Source organism: Nicotiana tabacum, chromosome 15 (assembly GCF_000715075.1).
Source record: "Nicotiana tabacum cultivar K326 chromosome 15, ASM71507v2, whole genome shotgun sequence".
In the NCBI taxonomy this organism is placed as follows: domain Eukaryota; kingdom Viridiplantae; phylum Streptophyta; class Magnoliopsida; order Solanales; family Solanaceae; genus Nicotiana; species Nicotiana tabacum.
The window spans coordinates 31,528,860-31,545,627 of NC_134094.1; the positions used below are offsets into that span (position 1 = coordinate 31,528,860).

At 36.6% G+C, this 16,768-nt stretch overlaps 1 pseudogene; it reads left to right on the forward strand.

Moving 5' to 3' along the window:
- Positions 1–1,015: 1,015 nt before the first annotated feature.
- LOC142170097 (U4 spliceosomal RNA) lies at positions 1,016–1,156 on the forward strand (annotated as a pseudogene).
- The last annotated feature ends 15,612 nt before the right edge of the window (positions 1,157–16,768 follow it).

Below are 16,768 nucleotides of genomic sequence, written 5' to 3' on the forward strand. Positions count from 1 at the left end.
TCATTAATTAAATATTAATTATAGGCCTTAAACTTATTGTGCCACTAAAACGTAAGAAAATCTTACAAGAGCCACCTTGGACATGAAGCAAAAATCCCAAGGCATTCATCACCACAATTTCAATACACATTCAATTTCTGTAAGTTACATTATGTTTGGATCATTGTTACCCATTATTTTATAATGTATCGTATTGTATTGTATTGTATTGGAAGTGGCAAAAGAAAAAAAGGAATGAAAACGTAAGTTATAGATTAGGAGAGTTGGATTAAAAAAAAGGTAAAATAGAATTATAAAGTAATAAGTTAGGGCATAATTGAAAAGAAAAACAGAAAACAATTCCACCATACCAGTTCGGTTATTTTAAAAAATGGGACTTTTCATTATTCCGGAATAATGGATTTTACAATACAATACAACCAATTTTAACTAAACAATCAAAAAAGCAAAAATCCCATGGCATTCATCACCAAAATTTCAATACACGATCAATTTTGTAAGTTAGTGCACATTCCTGCATCATAAATAATAGAACCCCATCAAGATAACTGTGAGAATCATGTGCATTGTCTGCCCTTGTCAAATGGCTTTCATACGAATTGCATTAACATAAAGCAAGGTTTTAGCAAGTGAATCCGAAGCATCCAAAAAATCACCATAATTTTTTTGTTGAATTTCTAGCTTTTCAAATTATCATAAGTTAAAAGATGCATGAGTTTGGGATAAATTTTATATATATTGTAATACTTCATATTCAAGTTGGGATATTTTTGTATCAGTCGGTATAAGCCATCTAACTGGACTAAGTTTCCATGAAAGGCTAGTTCTGGCTAACAGTAAAATAAATGTTCAACAAATTCCTCTTCCAACACTTATATGGTACGCGCACTATTCACATGATCCATTCTACATTCAACTATATTTTTAACCGATAACGAGTGTTCACTATATACACTAGTGCAAAAAACTTGAGTTAACTTTTATAGTACAAAGCCAATTCCAAAAGAATTTAGGCATCTTTGCATTTGGGCCAATGACGCAGCTAGTGAGGTACTAACCAAGGCGCGTCTATTGCTGGTGAAAACTATTTCCAAACCCCCTCTTTGGCTTTGGTTTTGCCCTGACCATTGAGAACTTTTGAAATTCCCTTCTGGGTAAATCCCTAAAAAAAAAAAGAATTTATGAAATGATTGACAATTGGATTACACTTTCATGTGCATAATCTTTCTAAGTCAACAAACTTCTTTCTAAACTAAAAGTTTGATTAGCCTCATACTTTTTGTATTGATAAAATACAGTCATACCACGTGGGCAACACAATAGTTAACATATGACGAAAGATGTTTAGTCAATTCCAATCAGACAAGATTCCTAGAATGTATTAAACTGGAAAGTAAATTGAAAAATGCATCTCGGATCATCCATACCGGGATTAGACAGCTAGAAATAACCATATGGGAAGTTTCTTAGTGCCTCAAGGAGGTAAATCAATAAGTTTGGAAATATTTGGGATTCGGCGTTAACTCCTAAACATTTACAAATCCACCATGCATAACGTACGGAACCGATTATTCATATTCATAACATGCAGGCGAGATCTTATGAAACAATTATACTAGTCCATACTATAAATATTCTTTCTGCCCCGCATTTGTACCCTATCGGAATCCTCATACTAAAACTACAGTTATATGAATTTAGTAACAAATTTTATCTCAAGCTTTATTAATCGTTCTCAGCCTACGGGAGAGTATCAATAAGAAGCTCTTTCTCTTTTATTTCTTTGTAACAACTCCAAAATATAGATTATACTGACGGTAGTAACTAACAACATTAATGGAAATGCAAATGAAGAAGCTAAGTAAGATAGGAGATAATCAGTGAAGGGGATGAGAAGCTACACTAAGAATTGGGAAAGAGAGGACTAAGACCATTTACTTAACAATAATCGGCCAGCTATTTGGTATAAGGTACTGCTATTTATTAATTCTCCATACCTCATATGTTCCTAACCTGGGTCCCACAAATAAGTTTTTAAGTTTCCATCCATGCCCTCCCAAATGTTAACTACGTTCATAACATTCTTTCATACTATTTTTTCTTACTAGTGTCTGCATAATTTATCAACTTTTTACTTGCAAGGATCAGCTCATTTGAATTGGAACGATTACTTATGGTTTCATTTTTATGAATTTAATTGGTTATTCTAATAATCAATTTTTAGGTTAAACACTTGACATATAAGTACTTAGAGATTTATTAATTGTTGGGGACATATGATGTACGCTACCTTAGAGAACTCATAAATAGTAGTATAATAGTACAATTGAATCACGGGTAGCATTTGCAAAATGTAAAAATGTTATTATTTTTTCTCTCACGAAAAACTGAAGCTATTTTAAAAGAACCAAAAAATTAGAGTTATCTAAATGGACTAATGTAATCCAGCCCAGCTTTCTCGTATTAGGCTATATTGTTTAGAAGAATTAACCTAAATAGCCACCCAATCCAACTCTTTATTTAAAAGGGCTTTCAAATGCTAGCCTAACTCAGGGTTGTCAGTAGCCGTGGGCTAGTACTTCAAATTGTTTTTTTTTTTTAATAATAAATGTGAAATATTATCATAAAAGATAAAAAAGAATTACACCTAAAAGAGCATCCAATGCCTTGGCCACCTTCTAGGCTGGGGTCTAGCTAGGACAAATTTGCCTTATGAAAGCCTCACATCTACAAGCTCTTTTAAAACCTCTAAGCATATCTACTCTTTTTTTTATCTGTCATAATGTAAAACTGCTATATACAATATTGCTTGAAACATTTTTAGGTTTCTAGGTCTACATATCTAGTACATATCTAGTACAGCAGCCACGATGTCTTTCTTGAATCTCCTCCAGTGCTTATCTTTGATTTTGAGTAGGGCTTGCACAATGTCCGTATGATGATTTAAAAAAATCAAGGTAAGCAGATATGTTTCTCCACAACTTAACAGACTAGTCACATTCAATAAATAGGTGATGCATAGACTCAGGGATAGACAACATTTAACATCCTCACTTTTTTAATTTGTAAAATTTTGCTAGTTGCCACAAGTAATATTACTTGAATGATAAAAAGTAATTCTTGATGTAATTTATTGAAAATCATAGAACCCGATTACAAATATGAAAGTGATGAGAGGATTTCGAAGATTTATGCTAGAAAAGTGCAAGAATTATATCCAAATCTCAAGTGCAAGAATTATATCCAAATCAAATCCTACTAAAGTATTTGAGACATATCGAAATTATGACTACTTTGAACACTTTAAGACACATGGCAATTTTTAAAACTTATTACGTCTCCCGCCGCGCAACCTAAGAGTTTCCACCTTTGCAAATTTGAAGACTTGCACTCCCCATGAGAAAGACATTTACAGTAGTAAGTGAGAGGCTAACTGTCTCGACCCAAACCGCAGGGCCGCGACGGACATCCGGTGCCTTACACAACCGAGTACCAACATAATGTATCTTTCTTATCATACTGTCATGGGTAAGTGGGCCAGAAGGGCCATCATAAGATAACCAAAATAAAACATAAGGGAATACTAGATGTAGGACGACCCAACATGATATAAAAACTTATACATATGACATACGGGCTTACAAGGCCGACATGATCATTTGTACACTCAAAACATAGCCCGACAAGGCGATATAAGTATTCATATACATGACATCTGTCTACAAGCTTCTAAGAGTACATAAATGTCATAAAGGTCGGGACAGGGCCCCGTCATACCAATCAATACATGTCCAAATTATACTGACCAAATAGGCAACTCCGAAGCAAGTGGAGTGCACCAACACCTTCCACTGAGCTGATAGCCTAGTAGGAGGACTGTCAACATGTCTATCGGGACCTGCGGGCATGAAACGCAGCGTCCCCAGACAAAAAGGAAGTCAGTACAAATAAAGTAACGAGTATGTAAGACATGAAAGCAGTATATAAAAAACATGAAAGAAACATGGAGTAAAGGACTCAACATGTAAGTCTGAATAGCTCCGTGAATCATGAAACATTTATAATATCATGAGTGTGTGCATAAATGTCATATCATGCATAGGTATATGCGTACATAACATCATCAAGCCTCTGAGGGCATTCCATCATATCATCTCGGCCTCTGTGTGCGAAATCATCAACGTATATCAGCTAATCAGGTGGTGGTATGCATATAACGCCATAACCTTTTCGCATACCGTATATACATATACTATACGCGTATATAACTCCATCTGGTCATGGGTCAGTATACATGTATAAATGGATGCAATGCATAATGAAGTAAGTCAATAAGATCTCTCTGATAAACTTTATCAACTTACGTATTTTTTTTGAGACCCATGAACAGAAGATATAATAGTAGGACATATGGGGAATCAAGAACATAGGCAACCCTAGTACTTCTAAGAATAAAATCATTTGTGAAAGTTCTGCGTTTGCTCGTTTCGTTTGTATCATATGGATCATGCAAAAAGGAAAGATGGAATAGCATTAACATACCTCAAGTCGTCAATGCAACTCAACAACAAGTTTATGAAAACTAGCGTGCCAACCCTATAATAAAGAAACACATGCACAACTTTGATGGCGCTAGTAAATCACGTATCTCAAACGATAACTCGATTCTAAAATAAAACGGGCAGCATTTTCCCTGATTTTACTACTCCCTCAAGCCTATTATATGTGAGATACAAACACAATACAATCAGAAACTCAAAAATAACCCAACTACAATTCGGGACCTTCAATACAACAAAAACCTCAAATATACCATAACACACCCAATCAATAAGTTATCAATTAGCCTGAAATTGCAACGACGAGCGACCAGCCTACTACCCTACTACATGTGGCATTTCTCCATGTCCTTCATACTTCTAAACTCCATAAATTAGCAGCACAATAGGCCAACACGACTGGACTACAAAATAGTCCACTGAAAGTGAAATAAATCGAGCTCACGGCTTCCGATCACCGTCCCGTGAGTTCAAATTATTAGGAAATGAATTTATCAACCTTACTTGATATATAAAAGATTAAATACAGAAATTAGACGTTTTCTTAACTATGAAGTACATTCCAAAACTCAAACTACAAAGAAAAAGAGAGGTGATATAGCGATACGTCGTAGAGATCGTTCTAATATTATCGTTTCTTGATTTCATACCCGGGATGTTAATCTTCTTTGAAACCCTAGAAGAGAGCTTAAGGATATGTTTATTGGTGTTCTATGGTCGTGTGATATGGAAAGATGAAGATAAAGATGACCTAAGACCTTAATATATCAACTTTTGAAAAGTCAATGGGGTGCTAGCTTGACACCCTATCATTGGCCCTTCTTCCGACGCTAATATTTTTTTATCTGGATGTCGTATAAACAAACGGTTAAGAGCGTTAGAAACTAAATTCTAAGACTTTCAATTTGGTATATAATATGTCCCAAAAATACCTCATATAGCACACTAAATATATTACTAAAAAAGCTTCAGTGACACACCTACTTGTCACCTATGCAGTCTGCGCAGTCTCACTAAACTGCAAATATCTCTCTACTCCAATTCAATATCGACAAACGGTTTAATGAGTTGAAATCTAGACTTTTAGATATTAAATTTGATATGTGGATCATCCCTTAATTCAAAGTATATTGGGAGAAAAGTTCTGCTACATTTGACCTAAGTTTCAGCACATTTATGAATGTAACTTGTGATGACCTTTGCCAACTTTTGTTTCACAACTTGCTTGACTTCAAAACGTAACAAACGACTGTTATAAGCCTAAAATAACTCATAACATAACCTCCTTATCATATTAAGAACCCTAGTCTCACCCCAAAGTGCATGTTATAACATTCCATACTTATCAAATTTCGATGAAACTTATTTTTCGTTTAGCTTCTAAGCTTTCCAACCCTTGTGGTACTTGTTATCCATGATGTTAAAGATTTGTAACCTCCACAGTAATATTATTAACTTACTTTATAGATGTTTCAAAGATGATTTCATTTATGATCTTACATCAATTAACTTACGGCGTACTCTTATGTACGAAAACATAGGGTGTAACATCATTCCCCCCTTTGGAATATTCCTCCTCGAATGTTGACTGATGCACTTATCAGTCTCATAACTCATAGCTCTTATGAATACTTTAAAACTATCCTTGCCATGTAGGCAACTACTCTGTGAATAAATCCAAAGGCCAGGGCATTCCCTCTTTAGGCCTCTTTCTTACACCACGACTTGTTGTCGGAATTCTTCAAATCTCGTAACTGTTGCTACCTCCTGTCATGTAGCCTATACGACTTTGTCCTTGTATGTGAACCTATGCGACTCTTTTCTCCTCTAGCTTTTAGCTAATCTCTAGGCCTCACTTTAGGAACATATACAGAACTTGACAAGTTATCCCTCTGGCATCTATAGGTGTACTGAAGTTCTTCACTCGGTACTTTGTCAAACTTATGACTATTGTTATATCTTGTTTCATAGCCTCGGCTATCTATGGTTGGCTTTACTACAACTAGATAGGTCATACTATACCATAACTCTTACTTCGATTTATTATTACCGGGGTCTGCTACCCAACTCTGGGTTACTCTCTTACTGCTTATCCTATATGTATAAATCTAAGTCCTTTAGTTCTTTTTCATTACTGTTCATCTTAAGAATGACAGCCTAATATCATCTCATACTTTGTAATTTTTATCCATCTATTGTTGATTCACCTTAATACTGATCCATAATCTACCACTGATAACTTGAAACCTCTTACGTAATACATTGTCACTAGGGCTCACGTCTCATCGGGGAGCATCTAAAGTGATTTGCCTGGTCCGCCTAGGAAAAATACTATACTTCAATAACCGTATTTCATGGCATCGCAACGTGATTCATCTTATGTGGATATTCTAATCCCATGCAATTCATGAAATCCTTTTTCTTTAAATCATTATTCAATCAAAGGCCTAAACGGCATCCGCTTATCAATCACAATTACACCTTTATTCTACTACCAGGGCAGCATTTCATCTCTTCTAAATGCTCATAGTCTTAGACTCCTCTTAGTTTATTCATGCTATACTGAGCTTTCTATAACTTACAAAAACTATCAAATATCTTGTTGGGCTTAATCCCGAGGCCTTACCTATTCTCGTCACCTTCTTACTCACCTTTTCTTATCTGTACTCCTATCTACCTAAACCCTTGTCACTCTACCATACTTTAGCTTGCGACCTACACATATCTATTCATACTAATCGCAATCTTCATTTAAATTGCTAGAACCATAGATTTTCTTTCGTGCCTTCTCAGTTGTCTTTAAACATAAGAAATTACTTTTCATGGTTGTTCTGCCACTTGTTGCATGAATACATGGCTTATATCATTGCCCACAAATACTGGAATTTCCTGTAACTCATATGATCTCAAATATCATCTTTTAATTTTATTTTTTTCCGTTCTTCCCGTTCATTAGCCACGATAGGTGCCACTTTCTTATGGAGTGCATACAATATTGTAGTGAAACTGTTGTTACAAGACCATTTCTTCTTCAAGTTAAAATGCTTAGGTTGAAGCCTTCTTCCTTATTTCCTCAACTAGTCTTTCGTGGTAGTACTTAAGGGAGATACTCTGACTCATGTAAAGCTGCAAGCTTATTACACCGTATACCTGAAGATATTTTTAATGTTCTTACTCGCCTATAATTATTCTTAGTTACTTACCTCTGCGCCCTTGTTCTTGTAGGGTTGCTTCTGAACTGAAATTTTTGACCGTTTTCTCTGTGGCACCGTCTTTTATTTTCGTAACACTTATACGGTACCTTTAACAACCCCAACTACTATCTGAATATTTCTCACGGATAACGATGCCATCATATTTGCGAGACTGAATTCCATATGTTGGGTTTCACTATATTTATCTTGCACAATCTGCTGATTTGTATGTATCCTCTTGTCTAGCCATAACTAGACTCTTCGTGTATCAACTACTAACTATTCGTTGGTCTATTCTCATATCTATATTCCACATAATCTCCCTTTGGTTATATTCTTTGTTTGGGCTTACCTCTCGCATTGGCTCCTTTTGTATCAAGTTTTTATTCGCACTTATTTATCAATAACATCCCGGGCGGGAACCCTTACTTCCTCTCCCCAGTGTCGTTCTTGCATAATGTTCTAGAGTCGTAACATATCCATGGGATCTGAATAAATGCAATCTCATTCCTTTTGCCTCATCATCTTTGGCGTCTTTTCATATTTTCACTGACATCTTACTCATCTTGCGGTAACCCTTTTGTACCAAGGATAACTGAATTTCTTACGTGCGAAGGTGACACCTAGTGTAACTGGCACACTTAGTCCCTTAAGCTTAACTCTGCTCACAATGCTTTCTTTAGGGAAGCGTCTTCCTAAATGACCTTTAAAGGTTATTTTTCTGTTGTCCATTCTATTATTGTCGGAACGTGATCTCAGAAATTCTCACGATGTCGACTATTATCAAATCCTTCGGTCCCGAATTCATGTTCAGTTTATCTTGTTCACTAGCCCATACTGTTTTCTATTACTCCGGGGGTCTAACTTTTCCTTCTGGTAATCACGTTGGAGTCACCAACTCATTTCTCAAAATGAGGATATGACTTTATGGCTTATACTCTTTTATTATCTCAAGCTATGTAACTTCTTATCTTTTCCTTCACTTGACTATAGACTCTATAATCCTGTCATAGTTTGATTTACCGTTATCACCCATTTATCACATTTTACTCGTAATGCTTCATTTACTCTCTTCTTATTCTCCTTCTAATATTTTTGTCTATCACTTTATTCTGAAAACTTCAACAAAATATTCTTTCTCTTTTAGCTCCCCTTGCTCTACCCACTGGTTCTTCGGGTTGCCTAACATTATCTCTCCCTTTTTTTCTACGGAAGGGAGTCATACTAAGGTTAATATTTATCCCATCTAGGATTCGACTACCTATCTTCTAAAAATTCTGAACATTCTAGTATTCATATCTGATTGTACTATTCTAGAGTGCACCATCTGGGTGTCTCACAAGGAGAACTATTACCGTGTTTGCAATATCCTTCGGAAATATGAGTTAATTATAACAATCCATCCACAACTTTGGGTTACTCTAACCCCAGCTGGATCCTGATATCCCATCCTTCTCTTAAACTATATTTGTTAGCTCCCATAGGGCATAACTGAGATGGGTGTGATCAATTGTATATATCTCTGTTACTGTTGAAAGTAACTCAAAATGCTTATATTTCTCTGCCTGAATTGTAAAAACTGATAATACCTTCACTAACTGGGTACCTCGTACCCTTCTTCACCTTTCTTTTTTTACTTTTTGAAACTTGTATCTACTTTCTGATTCTCTCATTGCTTTTTACAATACAGGTGGATAGATATTCATGCCTTAGGACTCCATATCAAGAAGCTTACAACTCTTAGTACACACATGATCCGCTGAAGACCTTATATTTACTCATCATAACCATGATGCAAAATCGAGTTCCTCTTACTCAACTCTTCCACAACCATATTCAATCTCTTACCAACTGTCTTTCTAGATGTAGGTATCCTTGTATAACGAATAAAATATAATTTAGGAGTTTGAATTCTTACAACTGAGCTCTACCACATGATCTAGAGTAAAAAGAAAGAGCGACAACCCTAAATGCCCTGTAGCCTCCTGCTTATAAGTGTGGTGCACAACACACCCATAAATAAGACTATACTAGACACGACTTATAGACTCCCTAGGACAGAACTGCTCTGATACCACTTTTTTCACGACCCAAATCGCAGGGCCGCGACGGGCACCCGGTGCCTTACACAACCGAGTACCAACGTAACATATCTTTCTTATTATACAGTCATGGGTAAGTGGGCCAGAAGGACCATCATAAGATAACCGGAATAAAACATAAGGGAATACAAGTCGTAGGATGAACCTACAAGGCCAAAATGATCATTTGTACACTCAAAACATAGGCCGACAAGGCCATACAAGTATCCATATACATGACATCTATCTACAAGCCTCTAAGAGCACATAAATGCCATAAAGGTCGGGACAGAGCCCCGCCATACCAATTAATATATGTCCAAATCATACTGACCAAATAGGTAATTCTGAAGCAAGTAGAGTGCACCAACACCTTCCACTGAGCTGATAGCCTACTAGGAGGAGTGTTAACCTGTCTATCGGGATCAGTGGGCATGAAACGCAGCGTCCCCAGGCAAAAGGGACGTCAGTACAAATAAAGTACCGAGTATGTAAGGCATGAACGCAGTAGATAAAAGACATGAAAGAAACATGGAGTAAAGGACTCAACCTGTAAGTCTGAATAGCTCTGTGAATCATGAAACATTTAAAATGTCATACATGTGCATATAACTGTCATATCATGCATAAGTATATGCGTACATAACATCATCAAGCCTCTAAGGGTATCCCATCATATCATCTCGGCCTCTGTGGGCGAAATCATCAACGTATACCAGCTGATCAGGTGGTGGTGCGTATATAACATCCTAACCTTTCCCCATACCCAATATACATATACTATACGCGTATATAACGCCATCTGGTCATGGGTCAGTATACATATATAAATGGATGCAATGCATAATGAAGTAAGTCAATAAGATCTCTCAGATAAACTTTATCAACTTACGTATTTGTTTTGAGACCCATGAACAAAAAATATAATAGTAGGACATATGGGTAATCAAGAACATAGGCAATCCTAGTACTTCTAAGAATAGAGTCATTTGTGAAAGTTTCGCGTTTGCTCGTTTCGTTTGTATCATATAGATCATGCCAAAAGGAAAGAAGGGATAGCCTTAACATACCTCAAGTCGTCAATGCAACTCAACAATAATCTTACGACAACTAGCGCGCCAACCCTATTACAAATAAATACATGTACAACTTAGATGGCACTAGTATATCACATATCTCAAACGATAACTCGATTCTAAAATAAAAGGTGCACTATTTCCCCTGATTTTAATGCTCCCTTAAGCCTACTATAGACGAGATACAAACACAATACAATAAAAAACTCAAAAACAACCCAACTACAATTCGGGACCTTCAGTATAACAAAAACCCCAAATATACCATAACACACCCAATCAACAAGTTATCAATTAGCCCTAAATTATAACGACGAGCGACCAGCCTACTACCCTACCACATGTGGCATTTCTCCACGTCCTTCATCCTTCCAAACTCCATAAATCAGCAGCACAATAGGACAACACGAGTAAACTAAAAAAATAATCCACTGAAAGTGAAATAAATCAAACTCACAGCTTCCGATCACCATCCCGTTAGTTTAAACTATTAGAAAATGAATTTATCAACCTTCCTTGATATATAAAAGCTTAAATACAGAAAGTAAACGTTTTCTTAACTATGAAGTACCTTCCAAAACTCAAACTACAAAGAAAAAGAGAAGTGATATAGCGATACGTCGTAGGGATCGTTCTAATATTATCGCTTCTTGATTTCGTACCTGGGATATTAATCTTCTTTGAAACCCTAGAAGAAAGCTTAAGGATATGTTTATGGGTGTTCTATGATCATGTGCTATCAAAAAAGGAAGATAAAGACGACCTAAGACCTTAATATATCAATTTTTTAAAAGTCAAAGGGGTGCTAGCTTGGCACCCTATCATTGGCCCTTCTTCCGACGCTTATATCTTTTTATCTAGATGTCGTATAAATGAACGGTTAAGAGCGTTGGAAATTAAATTCCAAGACCTTCAATATATTTTATTATATGTACTAAAAAGGCCTCATATATCACATATAATGTATTGCTCTAAAAGGTTCTGTGACACACTTACTTGTCACCTATGCAGTCTGCGCAGTCTCACGAAACTACAAATATCTCTCTTCTTCGATTTCATATCGGTGAACGATTTAATGATTTAGAAACTAGACTCGTAGATATTCAATTTGATATATAGATCATCCCATAATTCAAAGTATATTGGGAGAAAAGCTGTGCTATATTTGACCTAATGTTCAACATATTTATGAATGTAACTTGTGATGACCTTTGCCAACTTTTGCTCCACAACTCAGTTGACTTCAAAACGTAATAAATGACTATCATAAGCCTAAAATAACTCATAACATAACCTCCTTATCATGTTAAGAACTCTAGTCTCACCCTAAAGTACATGTTATAACATTCCCAACTTGTCGACATTCGACGAAACTTATTTTCTTCAATATGTTTAGCTTCTAAGCCTTTCAACCCTCTTGGTACTTGTTATCCATGATCTTAAAGATTTGTAACCTCCATGGTAACATGATTACTTACTTTATAGACTTTTCAAAGATGATTTTATTTATGAGCTTACATCAATTGACTTACAACGTACTCTTACGTACGAAAACATGGGGTGTAAAATCATTCCCATGATAAATTTTGATACTACCCTACGATAGGATGTATGATCAGGCAAGCTTATATAGAAGGCATGGCGATCCATAGTCTTAGGACATTTGACCCGATAGGCATGTGCTGCCTAATATGTACCTATTTGCTCCGTACAATCCTCTCTAGATCAACACAATTACAATTGTTGTGACAACTTTTCCGTAATTAAATTTCGAGATTCTGGTAATCATTCTTCATGAATCACGAGGTCATATCTACCTTTCAAGAATTATTATCAACACTATATATTAACTAGCTATTGCACTCATGATATTCTATTAAAGGCAATCCTCTTTAACATCTAGGGATCATCGAATTTCAATCGAGTACATTCTATTGAGTTTTATTGTATACTTGTATCAATGCCTTCGGGTTTAGCTCGAGTAGAAGCTTATATCCACTATCATCAGTAAAATACTTGCAGCTTTATCTCAATTTCCTGCCATTATTTAAAATATGCATAAATACCTTCAAAATAGAATATATATATATATATATATATATATATATATATATATATATGCAATAGTATAATATATATAAAGCCAATATGGCCCGCTGCGGCGTGCAGCCCGATCCCAAATATATCCTCACAATCAGGCCCTCGGCCTCCCTCAGTCATCAATCTCTCTAGTCTCTCTCTCATGGGCTCACAATGTCATGAGAATAGCCCAAAATGATGATATGATGTATCAATGAATAACAACAGAGACTAAGATATGATATGTAATAAAATGAGTATGACTGAGTATAAATTATCAATTTAAAACAAATAATTCACAATAGTATGACCTCTGTGGGTCCCAAAATACTGGCACACAGTCTCAACATAATGTTTAATATGCTTTTCAGGTCAATTTCTTTAACACATAAAACCGCATGGAGAATGCCTAGATTATTTAACTATAAAATTCCACAGAAACAATTATGTCACAATTTCTATAGTGCACACCCACACGCTCGTCACCTAGCATGTGCGTCACCTCTCAACAATTCATATAATACATATATTCAGGGTTCATACCCTCAGCTCCAAGATTAGAAGAGTTACTTACCTTGAACAAGTCAAATCCAATGTCTAGCAAGCTAAACAATGCTCCAGAAATTACATTCTGCGCGTATCAACTTCCGAACGGCTCGAATATAGTCACAATTAGTTTGATTCAGTCCACACAATTTATAGAAATTAATTCCATAATAAAATACTAATACTTTTTCACAAAATCTGAAATTATGCCCCAAAAATTACCTGTGGGGCCCATGTCTCCAAATCTAATGAAACTCACAAAACACGACAACTGATCCAATTACAAGTTCAACCATACTAATTTCACTCAATTCCGACTCCGAATCGGTCTTCAAACTCGAAATATTCGTTTTGTGACATTATAGAAATTTCCTTCTATTTCTCTTGAAGATTCAATAATCTTACACTAAAAATGAAGATTAATTCATGAAATATAACCACAAGGGAGTCAAGAACACTTACCCCAAGTTGTGTGAAAAACTTCCTCTCCAAAATAGCCCAAACCGTGCTGCAAAATCCGAAAATGGGTGAAAATTACGAAACCCCAAATTTAAGCTTCTGCCCTAACGATTTCCGCATCTGCGGACAAGGGGTCGCACCTACGACCCTCGCTTCTGCGGACAAATGGGCGCATTTGCGAGCCATGCCTCTTCTGTGAAGATCCTAGCGCGGATGCGACTCCGCACCCGCAGATAAAAATTCCGCACATGCGTTGCCCGGCTTCCTCACCCTTTTCTGCTTCTGCACCAACCCTTCGCAGATGCGGCCTCGTAGATGTGAAAAATTCCTCGCACCTACAAGCACTGTCCAGTTCCACACTTGGCCGCTTCTGCGACTGATTTTGCGCACATGCGGCTTCGCACCTGCGATCAAAAACTTCGCAGGTGCGATCACACCAGTAGGGAGCAGTTCCAACATTTCCTTAAGTCTAAATTTGATTCGTTAACCGTCTGAAACTTACCCGAGCCACTCAGGACCCCGTCCGAACATACCAATAAGTCCCATAATATAATACGGACCTACTCGAGGCCTCAAATCACACCTAACAACATCGAAACGACGAATTACACCTCAATTCAAAATCAACAAACTTTGAACTTTCAAATTCTACATCTTGTGCCGAAACACATCAAATCAATCCGGAATGACTTCAAATTTTGCACACAAGTCATATTTCACATTACAGACCTATTCCAATTTCTAGAATCAGATTCCGACCCCGATATCAAAAATTCAAATGCCCGGTTAAACTTCCCGAAAATTTAACTTTCGGCAATTCAAGCCAAATTCCACTACGGACCTCCAAATAATTTTTCGGATACGCTCCTAAGCCCAAAATCACCATACGGAGCTATTGAAATCATCAAAACTCAATTTCGGGGTCGTTTACATATAAGTCGACATCCGGTCACTATTTTAACTTAAGCTTTAAACCTTGGAACTAAGTGTTCCAATTCATTCCAAAGTTGCCGAAAATATGAATAAGTTTGAAAATAATAATTTTTCCCAAAAATCCTTTCAATAATAAATGAGATGTTTCATTTTCCTTCCAGATAACCCGTGTAAAAACAAATGCATCACTATGTCCATCTGTCAAAATGTGTGAGAAATCATGAATGATGTGATGTTGTACAACATGAGAAAAATACATCTTTATGCATATATGTGATGCGTGCATGCCAATGCGATGCAACTCAGTGATAAAATCATAAACAGCCCCTCGGGCAGACCTCACAATCACTCGTGTAGAGCCCATCGGGCTTACCTCACAATCACTCATAAACAACCCCTCGGGCTTACCTCACGTCACTCATAAACAGCCCCTCGGGCATACCTCACCATCTCTCATGCCTCCCAGTCACTCGGAACTCGGCACTCGCACTCAGTAGGTACATGCGCTCATTGGGGGTGTGTACAGACTCCGGAGGAGCTCCTACAGCCCAAGTGTTATAATCTGCACGGACAACTCACGTGCTATAATATCATATCAGAATCTGCATGGACAACTCACGTGCCATAATAAGCCAATAAGGCCTGCTGTAGGCGGGCAGTCCCGATCCATATAATAGTAATAATATATATATCTATATAATAGTAATAATATATATAAAGACAACATGGCATGCTGCAGCGTGCAACCCGATCCCAAAAATATCCTCACAATCAGGCCATCGGCCTCCGATGATATTTAGACACCGTTATTTTTATGGATTATTCACTCTATTTCAAACTTGGCTTCCGCATTTGTTTGTTTGATTATTAATAATTTAAAAATTATTTAAAAATTGGTTAATATTATTCTAACGTTGGCTTGCCTAGCAAGTAAAATGTTAGGCGCCATCACGGTCCGAATGTGGAAATTTCGGGTCGTGAGATGAACTTTCAAATTCTACATCTTGTATCGAAACACATCAAATCAATTCGGAATGACTTTAAATTTTGCACACAAGTCACATTTCACATTACGGACCTATTCTAATTTCTAGAATCGGATTCCGACCCCGATATCAAAAAGTCAAATGCCCGGTCAAACTTTCCGAAAATTTAACTTTCGGCAATTCAAGCCAAATTCCACTACGGACCTCTAAATAATTTTTTAAAATGCTCCTAAGCCCAAAATCACCATACGGAGCAATTGAAATCATTAAAACTCTATTCCGGGGTCGTTTACATATAAGTCGATATCCGGTCACTATTTTAATTTAAACTTTAAACCTTGAAACTAAGTATTCCAATTCATTCTAAAACCTCGCCAGACCCGAACCATTTACCTCGGCAATTCATACAACAACTGTAAAGTATAATTTGAGTAGTAAAGGGGGAAGCAGGGTTGTAATACTCAAAACGATCGGCCGAGTCGTTACAGGTTAGGTGCCATCACGACTAGGTGGATTTTGGGTCGTGAAACATTCTTCAATCTTCGTCTCTTTATATAGGCAAGTCTTTCGAACGGATTTCAAAAATGGATTTCAAAAACCTTTCACTGCACGCCTTGCCGGGTATTGCATTGGGCCCCATCGTCACATGACCTGTAAGGAGAGATTCCTTCTTTTATTTTTCCATCCATTTTACGTCCCTTTCTTTGTTTCTTTATGTCATTTTCATCTTTTGCATTATTATCTTCTTTTGCATTATTGTCCTTGAAGTCTTCTTCTTTATTTATGTCATTTTCGTCTCTTGTATCATCAGCTTTCTTCACTTTCTTTATGCTTTCCATCTTTGTCTTTTTCTTT